Genomic DNA, 6,000 nt, shown 5'->3' with positions numbered 1-6,000 from the left:
TATTGCTTGGGAGAGTACTAGGAGGGATTTCAGTGATCCTTTTACTCAGCTGGCCCACTTGTGCTTCCAGATTTCTAATGGAAGACCTTGTTTCATTCATGAAACTTACAGTGGCCTTAGATAGATCAGAGACTAGATTTGCTAAATTAGAAGCATTTTGTTCAGAGTTCTCTGTCTGTTGCTGAGTTGATGATGGAAAAGGCTTGCTATTGCTAAACCTGTTTCTTCCACCATTATTAAAGCCTTGTTGGGGCTTTTGATCCTTCCATGAGAAATTTGGATGATTTCTCCATGATGAGTTATAGGTGTTTCCATAAGGTTCACCTAAATAATTTACCTCTGCTATTGCAGGGTTCTCAGGATCATAAGCTTCTTCTGCATAAGAAGCCTCTTGAGTACTGTTGGATGCAGCTTGCATTCCATGCAGACTCTGAGAGATCATATTGACTTGCTGAGTCAATATTTTGTTCTGAGCCAATATGGCATTCAGAGTATCAATCTCAAGAACTCCCTTCTTCATAGGCGTCCCATTATTCACAGGATTCCTTTCAGAAGTGTACATGAACTGGTTATTTGCAACCATGTCAATGAGTTCTTGAGCTTCTGCAGGCGTTTTCTTTAGGTGAATGGATCCACCTGCAGAGGTGTCCAGTGACATCTTTGATAGCTCAGATAAACCATCATAGAATATATCCAGGATGGTCCATTCTGAAAGCATGTCAGAATGACACTTTTTGGTCAACTGTTTGTATCTTTCCCAAGCTTCATAGAGGGATTCACCTTCTTTCTGTCTGAAGGTTTGAACATCAGCTCTAAGCTTGCTCAGCTTTTGAGGAGGAAAGTACTTGGCTAAGAAAGCTGTGACCAGCTTATCCCAAGAGTTCAGGCTGTCTTTGGGTTGAGAATCCAACCATAATCTAGCTCTGTCTCTTACAGCAAAAGGGAAAAGCATGAGCCTGTAGACTTCAGGATCTACTCCATTAGTCTTAACAGTATCACATATTTGCAAGAATTTAGTTAAGAACTGAAAAGGATCTTCAGATGGAAGTCCATGAAACTTGCAGTTCTGCTGCATCAGAGAAACTAATTGAGGTTTCAGCTCAAAGTTGTTTGCTCCAATGGCAGGAATGGAGATGCTTCTTCCATGTAAATTGGAATTAGGTGTAGTAAAGTCACCAAGCATCTTCCTTACATTATTATTATTTTCGGCTGCCATCTCCTTTTCCTGTTCGAAAATTTCTGAAAGGTTATCTCTGGATTGTTGTATTTTAGCTTCTCTTAATTTTCTCTTCAGAGTCCTTTCAGGTTCTGGATCTGCTTCCACAAGAATGTTCTTATCCTTGCTCCTGCTCATATGACAAAGAAGAAGGCACAGAAAAATAATAATAATAATAGAGATTCTTTATACCACAGTATAGGGATCCCTGTGTGAGTAGAAGAAGAGGGGGAGACAAAGAATATAATATAATGGAAGAAACATAATTGTGAGGAGGCCAGATATGTGAGATGAGATGTTAGGATATGAATGAATAAATAGAATGAGATGGGAGAGAAGGAATTTTCGAAAATAATTTTTGAAAAAGAGTTAGTGATTATTGAAAATAGTTTTTGAAAAATGTTAGTAATTTTCGAGAATTAAGGTTTAAAAATTAAAATAATTAATAAATAAAAAAGAAATTTTGAAAAAGGGGGAAGATATTTTCGAAAATGAGAGAGAGAGAGTTAGTTAGGTAGTTTTGAAAAAGTTAAGAAACAAACAAAAAGTTAGTTAGTTAGTTGAAACAAATTTGAAAATCAATTTTGAAAAGATAAGGAGTTAGGAAGTTAGAGAAGATATTTTGAAATCATATTTTTGAAAAAGATAAGATAAGAAGATATTTTTGAAAAGATATGATTGAAATTAGTTTTTGAAAAAGATTTGATTTTTAAAATCACAATTAATGACTTGATTCACAAGAAATCACAAGATATGATTCTAGAACTTAAAGTTTGAATCTTTCTTAACAAGTAAGTAACAAACTTGAAATTTTTGAATCAAAACATTAATTGGTTATGTTATTTTCGAAAATTTGATATAAAAATAAGAAAAAGATTTTTGAAAAATAATTTTGAAATTTTCGAAAATAACTAAGAATTTTGAAAAAGATTTGATTTTTGAAAAAGATTTTGAAAAAGATAAGATTTTCAAATTGAAAATTTGATTTGACTCATGAGAAACAATTTGATTTTAAAAAGTTTTGAAAAAGTCAATCCAAATTTTTGAATTTGATGAGAGAAAAAGGGAAAGATATTTTTTTTTTATTTTTGAAATTTTTATGATGAGAGAGAAAAACACTAAAAAGATGCAATGCATGAAATTTTTAGATCAAAACATGTGATGCATGCAAGAATGTTATGAGTGTCAAGATGAACACCAAGAACACTATGAATGTCATGATGAACATCAAGAACATATTTTTGAAAAATTTTTAATGAAAAGAAAACATGCAAGACACCAAACTTAGAATTCTTTAATGCTTAGACACTAAGAATTCAAGACTGCATATGATAAACATGAAAAGACACAAAACAAAAAATCATCAAGATCAAACAAGAAGACTTACCAAGAACAACTTGAAGATCATGAAGAACACCATGAATGCATGAAATTTTCGAAAAATGCAAGATGCATATGCAATTGACACCAAACTTATGATATGACTCAAGACTCAAACAAGAAACAGAAAAATATTTTTGATTTTTATGATTTTCTAATTTTTTTGGATTTTTTTTTTCGAAAATTATATGAAAAAGAAAAATAAGGATTCTAAAATTTTTAATATGAATTCCAGGAATCTTGCATTCTTAGTCTAAAGCTTCAGTCTAGGAATTAGACATGGCTCACTAGCCAGCCAAGCTTTCAATGAAAGCTCCGGTCCAAAACACTAGACATGGCCAATGGCCAGCCAAGCTTTAGCATGTAATTCAGACATGACACGCCCAACATACTCATTCCCAAAGGAATTAGACATGGCTTTACAGCCAGCTAGGCTTCAACATGCTTCATGAAACACTAGAATTCATTCTTAAAAATTTTGAATAAAATTTTTGAAAACATTTTTATATTATTTTCGAAAACAGATGAGAAAATTTTAGAAATATTTTTGAAAAATTTTTGAAAAGAAAACAAAAAGAAAATTACCTAATCTGAGCAACAAGATGAACCGTCAGTTGTCCAAACTCGAACAATCCCCGGCAACGGCGCCAAAAACTTGGTGCACGAAATTGTGATGTCCGGGCTCGAACAATCCCTGGCAACGTGAGCAACTTGGTACGCGTAATCGTGATTACACTTTAATTATGTAAAATTCATGGCTCTTTCTTTCCCTGGCAATGGCGCCAAGAATATGGTGCCAATACCATGGTTCACAACTTCGATACAACTAACCAGCAAGTGCACTGGGTCGTCCAAGTAATACCTTACGTGAGTAAGGGTCGAATCCCACGGAGATTGTTGGTATGAAGCAAGCTATGGTCACCTTGTAAATCTCAGTCAGGCAGATATAAATTGATAATGGAGTTTTCGAATAATAATTAATAAAATAGGGATAGAGGTACTTATGTAATTCATTGGTAAGAATCTCAGATAAGCGAATGGAGATGCTTTTCGTGCCTCTGAACCTCTGCTTTCCTGCTATCTTCATCCAATCAGTCTTACTCCTTTCCATGGTTGGCTTTATGTGATACATCACCATTGTCAACGGCTACTTTCGGTCATCTCTCGGGAAAATGATCCAATGCCCTGTCACGGCACGGCTAATCATCTGGAGGCATCACCCTTGTCAATGGCTTCATCTTATCCTCTCAGTGAATAATATGCTCACGCACCCTGTCACGGCACGGCTATTCATCTGTTGGTTCTCGATCATGCTGGAATAGGATTTACTATCCTTTTGCGTCTGTCACTAACGCCCTGCAATCGCGAGTTAGGAGCTCGTCACAGTCATTCAATCATTGAATTCTACTCGGAATACCACGGACAAGGTTTAGACTTTCCGGATTCTCTTGAATGCCGCCATCATTCTAGCTTATGCCACGAAGATTCTGGTTAGGAGATCTAAGAGATATTCATTCTAGCTTATTTAATGTAGAACGGAAGTATTTGTCAGGCACGTGTTCATAGGGGAGATGGTGATGAGCGTCACACATAATCATCACCTTCATCACATTCTTGGGTGCGAATGGATATCTTAGAAGCGAAATAAGATGAATTGAATAGAAAACAGTAGTACTTTGCATTAATCTTTGAGGAACAGCAGAGCTCCACACCTTAATCTATGGAGTGTAGAAACTCTACCGTTGAAAATACATAAGTGAAAGGTCCAGGCATGGCCGAGATGGCCAGCCCCCTAAGACGTGATCAATAGTCTCCTAAGATGAACAATAGATTAAAACTGAGACCAAAGATACCTAATACACTAGTAAAAGGTCCTATTTATAATAAACTAGCTACTAGGGTTTACATGAGTAAGTAATTGATGCATAAATCCACTTTCGGGGCCCACTTGGTGTGTGTTTGGGCTGAGCTTAAGTGTTGCACATGCAGAGGTCTTTCTTGGAGTTGAACGCTAGCTTTTGTGCTAGTTTGGGCGTTCAACTCTGGTTTTGGCTCCTTTTCTGGCGCTGGACGCCAGAATTGGGTAGAAAGCTGGCGTTGAATGCCAGTTTACGTCATCTATTCTTGGCCAAAGTATGAACTATTATACATTGCTGGAAAGCCCTGGATGTCTACTTTCCAACGCAATTGGAAGCGCGCCATTTAGAGTTCTGTAGCTCCAGAAAATCCACTTTGAGTGCAGGGAGGTCAGAATCCAACAGCATCAGCAGTCCTTCTTTAACCTCTGAATCTGATTTCTGCTCAAGTCCCTCAATTTCAGCCAGAAAATACCTGAAATCACAGAAAAATACACAAACTCATAGTAAAGTCCAGAAATGTGAATTTAACATAAAAACTAATGAAAACATCCCTAAAAGTAACTAGATCCTACTAAAAACATACTAAAAACAATGTCAAAAAGCGTATAAATTATCCGCTCATCAGCCACCCTTTCGGGTCCCAACCAAACCAATCCTCAACTCCTTTCCAAAGGATTCAAGACCAAATTAGTTTTCAATAAACAAAACTCAGAACTTTAAATATCAAAAATCATTTCAAGCCAAACCAATCAGAAATCTCAATTTTAATAAAATTAGACATTATCTCAGTCAAGCAGACAACCATATTCATCTAAGATAACCAAACAATGCATAGGACTTACATAATCACCAGAAAAGCATTTCGCTCGTCATATCAATTTATAACAATTCCACTTTAAAATAAATTAGTTTTATAAAAACCCCTACCTCGGTAAGCGAAACCATAATCCAAACGTGTCAACTGAACTCTTTTCTCTCAGCCCGGAATCAACAGCAACCAAAACCTCAGCTTCGCTTACTTTTTCAATAGCAAAACAGCCTCAATCGTGACATGCAAACTCGATTTCTAATTCCTAAAAACATTAATATCGCGAAAATATTAAAACCCATAACGAAAAACTAACGATGAGGGTTCGAAATAGAGTACACTTACGGTGACAGCAGAACTGAGCAGCCGCAATCCTGAACTGACTCGGCAGGAGCTTTGACAACGGCTAGAAACTCCAGTGGTTCAACGGCAACCTAAAAATTCGACATGCAAACCTTGGAGCTCGACCCTACGGTAACCAAGATCTCAGAATCTCTAGCCAAACATAACAGAATATTGATTTCAAAGGTTCCAGAACGAAATGCTTACCAAGACGATCAGGGCTCCACTGGCGGTCACCAGCAACGGCGGTTATGACGGCGGTGACGTCAGCGGACAGCCTAACGGTGACAGAAGTCACACCGGCGCGAATCAGAGGCACGAATGGCGGCGATGGTGTCCACGACGACGGTACAGCGGCGGCGCTGGTTCTTCCCAGCTCGTTGGGGTTCAGGCTC

At 37.1% G+C, this 6,000-nt stretch overlaps 1 non-coding gene across 1 annotated transcript; it reads left to right on the top strand.

The window, feature by feature from the left end:
- Window positions 1-716: 716 nt before the first annotated feature.
- On the top strand, window positions 717-820 carry LOC148569455 (small nucleolar RNA R71). Its single transcript, XR_015882379.1, has one exon. It is a non-coding gene; the product is annotated as a small nucleolar RNA R71 (small nucleolar RNA).
- The last annotated feature ends 5,180 nt before the right edge of the window (window positions 821-6,000 follow it).

Source organism: Arachis ipaensis, chromosome B4 (genome assembly GCF_059453495.1).
Source record: "Arachis ipaensis isolate K30076 ecotype BB chromosome B4, ASM5945349v1, whole genome shotgun sequence".
Classification (NCBI taxonomy): domain Eukaryota; kingdom Viridiplantae; phylum Streptophyta; class Magnoliopsida; order Fabales; family Fabaceae; genus Arachis; species Arachis ipaensis.
The sequence above is the reverse complement of the archived record's forward strand: the minus strand, read 5'-3'. Positions and strand labels throughout refer to the sequence as shown.